This window comes from Mus musculus, chromosome 10 (genome assembly GCF_000001635.26).
Source record: "Mus musculus strain C57BL/6J chromosome 10, GRCm38.p6 C57BL/6J".
Taxonomy (NCBI): Eukaryota; Metazoa; Chordata; class Mammalia; order Rodentia; family Muridae; genus Mus; species Mus musculus.
Genome location: NC_000076.6, coordinates 50,056,612 through 50,071,104, shown reverse-complemented (window position 1 = coordinate 50,071,104; position 14,493 = coordinate 50,056,612). Strand labels below are relative to the sequence as shown.

General features: G+C 38.1%; 1 long non-coding RNA gene across 1 annotated transcript in view; it reads left to right on the top strand.

Annotated features, from left to right (window-relative positions):
* Gm40642 overlaps positions 1–14,071 on the top strand; it is a 59,107-nt gene extending 45,036 nt beyond the window's left edge. The window contains exon 3 of the long non-coding RNA XR_871635.1: positions 14,019–14,071. This is a non-coding gene — a long non-coding RNA (predicted gene, 40642). The remainder of the gene's footprint in view (positions 1–14,018) is intronic.
* Positions 14,072–14,493: the final 422 nt, after the last annotated feature.

Sequence of the window (14,493 nt, the reverse complement as noted above, 5' to 3'; positions counted from 1 at the left end):
CTTTCCTATGAAAGTTGGCAACCAAGATGGTAGATCAAATACAAGGAGATTCAGGGTTGAAGGAGAAGATTTATAGTTTAAAGACAATGGAACCTTGAACGTGTCAGTGGCAGATTGAATATCAAGATCAGAAAAAGAGAATCAGCAATGTGGGATTCACAAGGATGGCCATAAGCAAAAGTACCAAGAAGATGTCTTATTAAGGTTACCATTGGTATGATGAAACATTATGACGAAAAGTAATTTAGGGATGAAAGGATTAGTTTGGCTTTGATTCCACATTATTGTTCATCACTGAAGGCGGTCAGCACAGGAACTCAAGAACAGCAGGAACCACTGTAGCATGTAATTTTAAAAGAATCCCAAGCTCTCTCTGGCTAGATGCCAGCAAAGGTGGTCCTGCCCAGCCCCCACAGCTAGCTCCAAGTGGTCGTCTGGCACTGGCTCCTATGGCTAGCCTACAGACACCAACAGCCACTCTGGTCTCACTCAGCTCCCTCTAGCCCCATGAAAGGAAAACACTAGAAACTATTTATACCAGCCAGATTTACATTGATAAATCTCCAACCCCAATATGCCTCTGCAAAGAACATACAACTCAGTAAATATATTCACAAGCTGCACGCCTAGATAGGGCAGATATATATCACTATACTACTCTATACCCAGCTATGAAATCCCTAGCTTCTTGCAGATCCTCTAGGCCACATGGGTCTGCTCTATCTTCCACCTTTTCTTCCTCCATTTTCTTCCCTCCCCCTGCCCCCCATCTTCCTCTTTCCTCCCTCTCTGTCCCCACCTTTTCCTTCCACTGCCCAATCACAGGCTCTAGCCTTTATTATCAGTTAAATTGGGGAGAAGTTTCACTTGGACTCACCTGAGTCTGTGATCTGCTCCTAATGGGGTGGGGGGGAGGGGGGAGGAGCAGAATTAGCATCAAAATACAAACAGCACCAAGACAGTCCACAACAAAATGAGGCAAGAACTGATGCAGAGACCATGGAGGAGTACTGCTTACTGGCTTGATATTCTTGGTTTTTCTCAGCCTGCTCTCTTATAGAACCTTGGACTACCATCCCAGGGGTGGTCCCATACACAATAGGCTATTTACTTCTCCATCAATCCCTTATCAAGGAAATGCCCTACAGCCATATCTTACAGAGGCATTTTCTAAATTGGGTTTTTCTCCTCCAAATTGTGTCAAGATGTCAAAAAACAGAACAAAAAAACAAAACAAAACAAAACAACAAACCCTAGCCATAACAGGAGGGGAGTAAACAACCACAGGAGGCAGAATCCCAGAAAAGGGGACTGAGCACACACATGGATGAAGACTAGATTATCAGTCAGGGCTTATTTTCCATTACAGCAGAAGAGGAAGTGGACAGTAGATGTTAGAAACGAGGGAGGCCCATTGGTTTGGTTTGTGGAAATAAAGGTGGATGAAGAAGTTTAGGTCTTCATGAAACAAAACCTGGAGGTATTCCTGCAGAACCAAAACGAATACAGTGGTAGGCTTGATTATTTTGGCTGTGAGATAAAGAACTTCCTCACTAGAGATATGAAGCCCTGATGACATTCACATCATATAATAAACTTTCTGCATTTTTTCTTATGGAATATAAAGTCAGTTATTGACAACAAATCCCCTTATCATTTCCAGAAAATCTTCAAATAAGAACTCTTCTAGAGGTTATTAAAAGTATATCTAGGGAACTCAACCTGTCTATCAGGTTGCAATTGCACCCTGCTGGAATACCAATAGTGCAGATTCCTTTAAAGGAACCCTTGTTGCATTGGGCTTAGTATTAAGAAGAGCTTGAAGAACAGGAACTGACTTGTAATAGGCCAGCATTGTATTGAACATCTTGCATTAGTTATTCCACAGGATCTCTGAGATATGAATATTACCTTACTTTTCCACGTGAAGTGTTTTAGTCACTGATCAAGGTAGCTCTTATAAAAGAAAGCATTTAATTGATCCTTGCTTATAGTTTTTGAGGCTTAGTACATTACTAGCATGGTGGGATGCATGGTAGCACACAGGGAGACATGGTGCTGGAGAAGGAGCTGAGACCAAACCACTAGGTCTGGCTTGGGATTTTGAAACCTCAGTGTCTGCCCACAATGACACACTTGCTCCAAGGAGGCCACACCTACTCCAATCAAGCCACATCTCCTAATCCTTTTAAGTAGTGCCATTTCCTAAGCATATTCATATATAAATTTATAGGGGTTATTCTCATTCAAACCACCACAGGAAACAACTAAGGCTGCCCATAAGGAACTTATCCATGAGAATATAGAGCATACATGAGTTCCCATTTGTGTTAGTCAGAGGCAGAAAAAAAAGAGTCATCATGTGTATGTGTGTACCTGTATGAGTATATGTGTTTATATATGTGTGTGTGTGTGTGTATGTGTGTGTGTGTGTTTGTATGTGTTTATGAGTATATGTGTATATATGTGTGTGTGTGTGCATATGTGTGTGTGTATATGTGTGTGTGTGTTTGTATGTGTTTATGAGTATATGTGTATGTAAATATATATGTGTGTGTGTATGTTTGTGTGTATATGTATATATGTATGTATGTGTCTATATGTGTTTTGCATTTATGTATGTATATGTATGTGTTTCTATATGTGTGTATGTGTATCTCTATGTATATATGTATATATATGTGTTTGTGTGTATGTGTGTAGGTATGTGTATCAGTGTATATATTGTCTATATGTCTATATGTATGTTTATGTATGTGTTTGTTTATGTGTTTCCTTATATGTGTGTGTCTGAGTACACATTCAAGAATAGGGTAACAGAATAAGTGAAAGTTTTGAAACTGACAAATCAGGACATTTACAAGCTATACGTTCCATTTTTCTGAATTAGACATATAAATCTGAAAGATTCAACAAAATAAAGTACAGGTAAAGTAAATAAGCACAACAGGTGCCATAATATTGTGGAATTTGTCACTGGAAAGTAGGAGAGGGAAAAAATTAAGTGTATTTTAGTTTTACAACCAAATGAAGGCAATAGAAGGACAGATAGATGATAGGCAGGTGAGTAGATAAATAGGTTGGAAACTGACAGAAATGGTGAGCTAGAGTTGCTAGATTGTGGAATTATATATTTCTTGCCTGGAAGCAACTTCAGACAGTACCCAAATGAATTAAGGAAGGTCACAGTGGAGCAATGGTTTACTTGAGGTCAAAATCAAGGTTCATACTTTGAGATTCATCTTGGATTTCTTGCCTTTCTGACACTCTTTACTGAGTATTGGACTTGATGCAAGCATAGATAGAAAAGGTCAGAATATGCATTAAAACAAAACAATTAAAAGGTGACAACAGCATAGAATTGGGTTGTGGAGAAAAAGCACAAGCACAAGAGATCAGGTGCTACTTATGGTAAAATATCTTGAAATGCATGTCAGTAGCATAAGGAAACATGGGCAGGTTTAGATGAGTGTGAGGAAGAGTCGAAGAACAATTGTAGTCTGTTTTAAAATGAGTTCAGGAGTCAGGAAAGAATAAAATTAGCAGCTGGCAAGAGGGCCCAGCCTATAAAAACACTTACTGTGAAAGTTTGTCAACCTGATTTTATTCTTTGAACCCATGGTAGAAGAGAACCACCTCCTGAAAGCTGTCCACAGGTGTATATACAGAGAGAGAGAGAGAGGGAGAGAGAGAGGGGGGGGGAGGGAGAGAGAGAGAGAGAGAGAGAGAGAGAGAGAGAGAGAGAGAGAGAGGGAGAGATGGGGACAGGGAGACTGATGATGATGATGATGATGATAACAATATAAAACCAGGAAAGGAATGCCAAATATTAGAATTTGAAAAGGGAAAGAAGACCTAAAAGCTTGTATAGAAAAGTTACAGTCATCTTGGTGTGAAAGCTAAAATACTGAATTATAGGAAATATTTGAGGAATTCTAGGAAATATTTGAGCCTTCTAATAATGGCTAGTGTCTCTAATGGGTTGCCTGTCCCTGTGGACTCATTGCAAATATTCTCAAAAACTCTTATTGTTTGATACTTTGTGGCACAGTACTGTGCTATGAACCACAAGAGAATATCCAGCGAACTGAAAATGGCAAAATGTGCTATGAAGAAGGTGAGGGTTCCTAAGTTACGTGAGGACAATATATCTGAATGAACCTAGACTGCCTACGTAACATGGAGGTGGAAAAAGACAAGATGACAGGTGGAAAGAAATTAAATGTCTTTCTCATGTAGGTGGTCCCTTCTCCTCCTCATGAGAAAAATGTGTTGGCTTTATAGCTAAGACTACAGTTGGGCACTTCCAAATGAATAGGAGACAGGTGAGCTTTGTTTGACAAATGACATGACTTAGGCTGAAGCAGGAGGGTGAGAGAAGATCCCTGACAGACAATAGCAGTAAAGAGTGTTGAGGAAGAATATTAAAAAGTAGTAGGCACCAAACTTTAAATGGATATTGCAATTTGCCTGTTGTAAGCTGTACTACACTATTCTCTATAATGAAATCTGTTTGTGATTGAAATATAACATGATAAAACCTTTTAGTATTGACTCGTGGTATGCATTTTTCCACTCAACTAACATGAGGTAACTTAAAAAAAAAAGTAATGAAATACGATTGGAAATCTTGAAATTAAACAGGGTATCATTTTATTTTGTTTTGTTTTTAGGCAAAGCCGATAAAGCAAGAGAAAATTTAAATGGTATTATGGAATGTGCTTTTTGCTTTAAATTTTGGATTGATAAGAATGTTACATGTATTTTACTTTACTATATTCTATCATATAAATAAATTTTTTACTACCAATCAAAGCTTGCCCTTTGTTTTAATTAAAGTGTAGTCTAAGATTGTTGTTCTTTATCAGTAAGAACGCTAAAATTTTAGCGGAATAATTTTAATAGTCTAGCAACTAACCATGTATGATGCTTCCCTATTAATACTTCAAGTTATAACACCTACCACAGACTATCTTCAGTTTTAATGATAGGTTCTAGGTATTACAAAATTATTATAGACTACTCAAAAGCATTATGAACTGTGTGCTACAGGAGATCAAACCTAGGCTTCTCTCTCTCTCTGTGTGTGTGTGTGTGTGTGTGTGTGTGTGTGTGTGTGTGTGTATGTATGTATGTATGTGGGTAAAGATTACTTATTTTATGTATATAAATACACTATAGCTATCTTCAGACACACCAGATGGGGGCATCATATCCCATTATAGATGGTTGTGAACTACCCTGTGGTTTTTGGGAATTGAACTCGGGACCTCTAGAAGAACAACCAGTTCTCTTAACTATTGATCCATTTGTCCAGGCCCCTCAAAAGGATTTTAGTGTTAAAATAATATTTTGTTCTAGAACATTATTTTTGGTTTTCTTGGAAATCAGACACTTAGCATTGGTTCCTACCTTTCATACATTTTTTTCAATTGCACTAGAAATAGAATTTGCTTGAATTCTTGCTAGGGTGGTTTCCACTAGTGATAGAAAACTAATAAGACTTGAAAGATGTGAGGGTAGCAGAGAATATTGTTCTACAACTAAGGGTAGCTTGTCATGTTGCCTTAGAAACTGTGAATTTAAAGTTCTTGATATTGAGATTCAACATGTGTCTTCTAAAATGCACTAATATTCAGTCTACAGCTTGCAAATGTGTGCATGTGTATATGTTTGTGTAATTGACATCCTGAAAGTGTACAGAATATTTTTAACACTTAGGAGATTCCTTCATGTCACTTGTCAATCATATCCATCATCCAACATCAGATATATCCATGATTTAGACTTCCAGCATCTTAGATTAGCTTGCTTAGTTTTGATACTAATTTTCATTGATAGACACAACTATATACTAATTTGTGTGTCAATTTTCTTACTTAGCATAGTGTCAGTAAGACTTATCCAAAGTGTCCCACATGGTGGTATGTTATTCTTTTTAGCTCTAGTCTAACAGTTCATTGGGCGACTATGCTGTGCTTTTTTTAATCTGTCATAATCATGGTGATAAATATTTGAATTTTCACCAGGTTTTAGTCTTAGTGGATAAAGTTTATATGATCATTTTCATATGAATGTATCCAAGAGAAATGTGGAATAATGTTAATCTACCTTAGTCTAAAACCTGGACCTTCCTGGAGGGTCCCATATAAACTGAATCCTAGTTCTTAGAGAGGCCGTCACTGTGTAACAGGTAGGTCCTGATCTAACCAGATTTCCCTCAAGTCTCGTGATAAAATTGAAAGATAAGTTCATAGCAGCCTTATTTATAATAGCCAGAAGCTGGAAAGAACCCAGATGCCCCTCAACAGAGGAATGGATACAGAAAATGTGGTACATCTACACAATGGAGTACTACTCAGCTATTAAAAAGAATGAATTTATGAGATTCCTAGCCAAATGGATGGACCTGGAGGGCATCATCCTGAGTGAGGTAACACATTCACAAAGGAACTCACACAATATGTACTCACTGATAAGTGGATATTAGCCCAAAACCTAGGATACCCAAGATATAAGATACAATTTCCTAAACACATGAAACTCAAGAAAAATGAAGACTGAAGTGTGGACACTATGCCCCTCCTTAGAAGTGGGAACAAAACACCCTTGGAAGGAGTTACAGAGACAAAGTTTGGAGCTGAGATGAAAGGATGGACCATGTAGAGACTGCCTTATCCAGGGATCCACCCCATAATCAGCATCCAAACGCTGACACCATTGCATACACTAGCAAGATTTTATCGAAAGGACCCAGATGTAGCTGTCTCTTGTGAGACTATGCCGGGGCCTAGCAAACACAGAAGTGGATGCCCACAGTCAGCTAATGGATGGATCACAGGGCTCCCAATGGAGGAGCTAGAGAAAGTACCCAAGGAGCTAAAGGGATCTGCAACCCTATAGGTGGATCAACATTATGAACTAACCAGTACCCCGGAGCTCTTGACTCTAGCTGCATATGTATCAAAAGATGGCCTAGTCGGCCATCACTGGAAAGAGAGGCCCATTGGACACACAAACTTTATATGCCCCAGAACAGGGGAACGCCAGGGCCAAAAAGGGGGAGTGGGCGGGTAGGGGAATGGGAGTTGGTGGGTATGGGGGACTTTTGGTATAGCATTGGAAATGTAAATGAGCTAAATACCTAATAAAAAATGGAAAGAAAAAAAAAAGAAAGATAAGAGGCCTTCTTCCTTCTTTCAAATATGTTTATGCACAAAGATTTCTTTATCCAATTCCATTTGGCTTGGCTTTCTGTTTAGTAACAGAAATGTTTGCAGGATATGGCCTGTCAAAGAGAGGAATCTGGGGCTGTTTATATCACCAAGGATTGCCAGAGAAGCTACAGTGTTCTTAGTTACATTGGAATTTCAGAAAAACAACAACTAATGCCTTATTCTATGTGTGGTCCAAAAAACAGTGAGCTCTTCACTTGGTAAATGTGTTAATCCTAGGTGGATCTAGTGTGGAGAAAGCCAGTTTCTCATTAGCAGATACAATTAGATCTCCCGGGGTGCAGAGGAATGCAGTAGCTGCCAACCATGTAGCCCATGGTTGCCAGGAATAAAACCAAGGGAGGATGAGACTATTGTGGGGCTGTTAGCATGTCACTAACTACAATAAATCTCAACTTGTTCATGTAATCTATAACATTTGGATAATTAAGAATTTACATTAGATTATCAGATTTTTAAAAAGTACTTTAGATAATTTTCTTATTTCAGAGAACAGTATAAATCTAACCTAAACTAGTATGCTCAAGAATAAGATCACTCTTCTTAACTGAAAATGCTGGGGGCAGAGCAATCTTCAGAACCCAGCTATATTAAATGTCTGGTAATTGTCTCCTGCTTGTTACACTTTTAAAATAATTTATTAATTTATTATGTACATATTTCAATTATGTGATTTTATATATGTTTACCTGTGTAAGTACTTAACGGACCTGTCTGTCATTCCCAGAGACTTCTTTTATTTCTTTTCCTGTCTTTTCTCTCCTCTGGTCTCAGGAAACCACTATTCTCTGGGTTAGCACTGTGTGCCTGCTAGGGTTAAGAACTGGGATAAAGCAAGGAGCAGTGGGGGTAAGCTGTAGGGGAAGGTCTGTGGGATCCACAGGAAATGAGAACAGAGGGGCAGTGAAGGCTTTCACAGGTCTTGTGCCAGAGAGCTGGGCATTAGCCTGGGAGATTGGATTTGGGAGAACAGAGAGAGATCTTCCATCTGCTTGCAGCCTACTTGGTTTTCTGGCTGGTATAACCAGTTGGTAACCAGGGGATGTCTGCTGAAGTTGGGTCCTGTAATTAAGTGACAAGTGAGGGAAGCCTGGTTAGTAGGGAATGATCTGTGGGTTCCATAGGAGATGTGGAAGACAGGGAAGGAAGGCTGCAGGTGGGTGTTTTGTTGCAGCAGGAGTGGTGAGCTAGTGACTGATTTTTGATAAATATACAAAGATTTTGAGATACATCCTACCTGTTCAAAACTAGTTACCTTTTCTCTATATTCTTAGGGTTTATATGCTAAATTTTATGATAATTTTACATCTACATTAAGGATGGATATTAAGTTTTTTCTCTTATTCTCTAGTCTTTCCTTAATTTGCAGGAATGATCAGCTTCAATGGATGGCTTGGAAAGAATTTCCTACTTTGGAATCTGATAAAAATCACTGGTTAAGTGACTTGATACTAAAGTTCTTTTGGATAAAAGTCTGTTAATTCTTCTGGGTATATGCCCAGGAGTGGTATTGCTGGGTCCTCAGGTAGTACTATGTCCAATTTTCTGAGGAACCACCAAACTGATTTCCAGAGTGGCAGTACTAGCTTCCAATTCCACCAGCAGGGGAGGAGTGTTCCTCTTTCTCTACATCCTCGCCAACATCTACTGTCAACTGAGTTTTTAATTTTAGCCATTCTGACTGGTATGAAGTAGAATCTCAGGGTTGTTTTGGTTTGCATTTCCCTGATGACTAAGGATGTTGAACATTTCTTTAGGTGCTTCTAAGCAATTCAGTATTCCTCAGTTGAGAATTCTTTCTTTAGCTCTGTACCCCATTTTTAATAGGGTTATTTGGTTCTCTAGAGTATAACTAGTCTAGAGTTCTTTGAATATATTGGATATTAGCCCTCTATTGGATGTAGGATTGGTAAAAATCTTTTCCTAACCTGTTGGTTGCCATTCTGTCCTATTGACAGTGTTCTTTGCCTCACAGAAGCTTTGTAATTTGATGAGGTCCCATTTGTCAGTTTTTGATCTTAGCATAAGTTATGGATGCTCTGTTCAGGAAAATTTCCCCTGTACCCATGTGTTTGAGGCTCTTCCCCACTTTCTTTTCTATTAATTTCAGTGTATCTGTGGAGGTCCTTGATCCACTTGTACTTGTACAAGGAGATGAGAATGGATCGATTTGCATTCTTCTGCATGCTAACTGCCAGTTGAATCAGCACCATTTGTTGAAAATAGTGTCTTTTTTCCACTGGATGGTTTTAGCTCCTTTGTCAAAAATCAAGTGACCATTGGTGTGTGGGTTCATTTCTGGGTCTTCAATTCTATTCCATTGATCTACCTGCCTGTTACTGTACTAATACCATGCAGTTTTTATTGCTGTTGCTTTGTAATACACCTTAAGGCCCAGGATGCTGATTCCCCCAGAAGTTCATTTATTGTTGAGAATGGTTTTGGCTATCCTGGATTTTTTTGTTGTTCCAGATGAATCTGAGAATTGCTCTTTCTAACTCTATGAAAAATTGAGTTGGAATTTTGATGAGGATTGCATTCAATCTGTAGATTGCTTTTGGCAAGATGGCCATTTCTACTATATTAACCCTGTCAATCTACAAGCATGGGAGATCTTCCCATCTTCTGAGGTCTTCAATTTCTTTCTTCAGAGACTTGAAATTCTTGTTATACAGATCTTTCACTTGTTTGGTTAGAGTCACACCAGGATACTTTATGTTGTTTGTAACTATTGTGAAAGGTGTTGTTTCCCTAATTTCTTTCTCAGCCTGTTTATCCTTTGATTTTAGGAAGGCTACTGATTTGTTTGAGTTAATTTTATATCTGGCCACTTTACTGAAGTTGTTTATCTGCTATATGAGTTCTTTGGTGGAGTTTATAATAGCAGCTTTATTTATAATACCTAGAAGCTGGAAACAACCCAGATGTCCCTCAGCAGAGGAATGAACACAGAAAAAGTGATACATTTACACAGTGGAATACTACTCAGCTATCAAAAACAATGAACTTATGAAATTCTTAGACAAATGGTTGGAACTAGAAAATATCATCCTGAGTGAGGTAAACCAATCACAAAAGAACACACATGGTATTCACTCACTGATAAGTGGATCTTAGCCCAGAAACTTGGAATACCCAAGATATAATTCACAGTTCACATGAAGTTCAAAAAGAAGGAAGATCAAACTGTGAATACTTCAGTCCTTTTTAGAAGGGGGAACAAAATACCCATGGGAGCAGATACAGAGACAAAGTGTGGAGCAGAGACTGAAAGAGAAACCATCAAGCGACTGACTTACCCACTTGGGGATCCATCACATATAGAGTCACCAAACCCAGACACTATTGTGGATGCCAACCAGTGCTTGCTGACAGGAGCCTGATATAGCTGTCTCCTGAGAAGCTCTGCCAGTGCCTGACAAATACAGAGGTGGATGCTCTCAGCCAACCATTGGACTGAGCAAAGGTCTCTAATGGAGGAACTAGAGAAAGGACCCAAGGAGCAGAAGAGGTTTGCAGCCTCATAGGAGGAACAACATTATGAATCAACCAGTACCCCCAGAGCTCCCAGGAACTAAACTACCAACCAAATAGTACACATGAAGAGACCTATGGCTCCAGCTGCATATGTAGCAGAGGATGGCCTTGTTGGACATCAGTGGGAGGAGAGGCCTTTGGTCATATGAAGGCTCGATGCCCCAGTATAGGGGAATGCCAAGGCAGGGAAGCAGAAGTGGGTGGGTTGGTGAGCAGGGGGAGGAGGAATGGGATAGGGGACTTTTAGAGGGGAAACCAGGAAAGGAGATAATATTTGAAATGTATATAAAGAAAATATCAAATAAAAAAAGTCTGTTAAGTCAGCCAAAATTACTTCTTGTCAGAGAATATTTCTATTTCACGTATTTATGTGACTTTATTTGTTTCTTCAAAATATTCAACTTTATTGGCATGAAGCTATACATAATATCACCTTATCCTATTGATATTCATGAAATTTTTCATTATGCTTTTCCTCTATTCTGATATATTCATTTTGTACTATAAATTTCCTGTTTTAGCTCCATGTTCCAAGTCACTTATATTTCATTCTTATTTTTGAAATTTTTGTAGAATTCCTATAAATTTATTTTTGATTATTTTATTTTTTAATTCATTACTTATTTTTCAAAGTTTGGAGGTAAAGTTATTTTCTTTTTAATTTATTTTTAAATCAAGTTTATACTGAATGGTTTAGGTTTTCCTTTGATTTATTAAGCTTTTTTGATATAGAATAAGGGCTATTTGTTAATTGTTTTATAGTTAAAGTACTTGTTATATGGATGGCTATGTAGAATAGTCATTAAAAATATCAATTTTGTGATATTGATTATTTTGGGTTAGGTATTTCCCCCTTTTTCCCCATTATTGAAAGATAATCATTCAAAATCTGGCTTCAGCTTTGAATCGAGATATTTCTCTTTGTAGTGAACTGTGCTGAATGCTGAGAAATAAGTGGGATTATCAAAGTGTTAACAATAAGTGAAAGTTGAGTACCCGATCTACACAAGGTATTTATACTGCCTTCTCTCAAACTCCAGGAACATTGAAGAAAAGAGGGGTTGAGGGGATGTAAGATCATTAACATTGGGGGAAAGGCTGCTGTATGTCATCTTCTGCAGAAGACACAGCCATTGAAATCATGAACTGACAGTAGCTATGGTGGCCTACTTTGGGCCTGTACAAGAATGAGCCTGTCATCAGTAAGTCATAGACAAAGGGAGGCCTCATGGGATTATACTCCAACCTATTGAACTGTTAGCTACAGGTAGATTCCTGGGGAAAGGAAGTCATTTTTCTAATTTATGTACCCACAGGCAAGCCTCCCAGGATCTAATTGACAGTTCAAAGCTCATGGTCACACAGAAATTCCTGGTTAAACTCAGTGGGTCACATGACAAAACAAAAAGATTTGGATGTGAGAAAGGGACTTAACTTAACGTAGGTAGGCAGGCTTTGAAGGGAGACGGGAGGATGGGGATGAGAATACCCAGAATGCAATATACATGTACGTATACATATGCATCATATGCAAATGCACACACACACACACACACACACACATAATATACATATATGTGTGTGTGAATGAAATTGTCAAAGAATAAATAAAAGTTTGATATCTATAAAAATCCTCTGAGCATAATTGTGCACTTATGTACTTGTTGTACATCCATAGCATTTTGGATGTATTTCCCAGGCTGCTATGAGGTGCATAAACATTTATATTTTGTTTTTATGGGTTTTTTGTTTGTTTGTTTATTCTGTAAGTCTGCATTCCAAAGGAATGCTTCCTTAGGACTTTATGAGAACCCCATCCAGTGAACTTCCTTGCATGCTAACTAAAGATGTTCATATTTTTATTATACAAACACACACACACACACACACATACACACACACACACACACGCGTGTGTGTGTGTGTGTGTGTGTGTGTGTGTGTGTGTGTGTGTGTGTGTGCAGGCATGCTTGCCTATGCAGGTACATGTTTGATGCTTGGATGTCTTCCTCTATCACTGTCACATCTCATTTTCTAAACCTTGGTCTCTCATTGAACTTGTGGCATACTATTTTCAGCAAAACCTCAGGATTCTCCTGTCCCTATGCCACAGTACTAAGGTGACAGGCCCATTCCACTGCACCTCATTTTCACATGAGTGCTGGACATCCAGACTCTGGAACTCATAATTTTACAGCATGATGTTTTCCACTGAGGTCTCCTTGAGCCTCGATTTACTGTTTTAAATGAAATATCTGAAAATGAGTTATAAATCATCAAAGCCTACACACAGTAAATCAATCATTGTGGCTTGGAGGACACTATCTCCACATGGAACACCTGCCTCTCAACCACAGAACCAGGATACTCTAGACAACATAAGAAGAGGCAAATAGAACTGCTTTCGGAGAGATCCCAACAGTGCCAATGTGAAAAGGAAAAGTAGTTGTCTCAGAGGAGAAGATGAATACAAGCCTCTGCTGGGGAGTGCTGGCTCTTAGAAGCTCATTGTGTGAATTGAGGGAAGACAAACAAAGGAAACTTACTTAAGTCCTTTGATGAAGAAGCTAGAAGTCATATTCTAATTTGTTGTATGTCTGATCATTTGTCTTGCTCTTGAGCCATTGAAAAATTTTGGTTTCATAATAATTCTGCCTAGCTAAGTTAATTTCAATATTATTAATGCTCTCTTTCCAAGACCATAAATGATATATCCTTTTATTAATAAAATCTTGGTATAGAAAATAATACCAGTAGCTTCAGGGTTATTATTGTTCAATGCCTAATGTTTGTAACATCTTTAAAACTGTTTAACTTCTCAGTGTGTCTGTTTTTAATACCTCTGTAGCTTATTTTATGTTAATGACTAGAATATATAATACCATCCCGTTGTGAAGTAAAGTAATCATTTCTCCCTTTTTGTACACTTTTAAATTACTTGGAGACAAACAGATTCCTATGTAGAAAATCAGCAAGATTTTCATAGTGTACATTACCTATTTCTTCAAAGAGAACATCTACATTTAAAGTAGAAGCACCATTAAAATAGAACTGAAGCATGTTATTTAAAACACTGTTTTTACAAGTAAGTGGTAATCATGCAGCTTATATTAGAGTCCTTTTCTCTTTCAACTGCAGCTGCTCAACATGGCATGAAATTATTTTACACCTTGAAAAAGTACTGGACTAAGAATTTTTTTCCATCAAAAGTTCTGTGATCTAAAGTTTTTTTTTTTATTTGCCTAGTTTACGGAACAATGGAATGCCTACCTGGAAGTACTAGCTGGAGGTCACCACCCTGGATGCTTTTAATTTGCACCTGGCTTACTTCTGACAAGGTACTCTTAATTGCAAACTGTTATAATTACCTGAGTATGAATGGCTACATTTACACACATCAGAGTATTTGCTGTAGGTATGCTTGAGCTTTCTATTCAGCTGATATTATTGTCCTGAGAGAATGGTTGCTTAGAGAAAATTATAAAGCAGCTCATCAAGCTAAATTGAATAATCCCTTCCATCCCAACGGCTACATCAATGCAAGCTGTGTGGTTTTGCCATCTTCTTCATGACTGGGTAGTTCTCATTTATCTCTACTTCTATTTCAACTACCTAAAACTTCATCCAATACTCTAGAAAAGTAACCTTTACAATATCTGCCTAAATATTCTAAAACAATGAGTCAGAATATCAATTGACCAAAGAAGCAGCACCTTTTTTC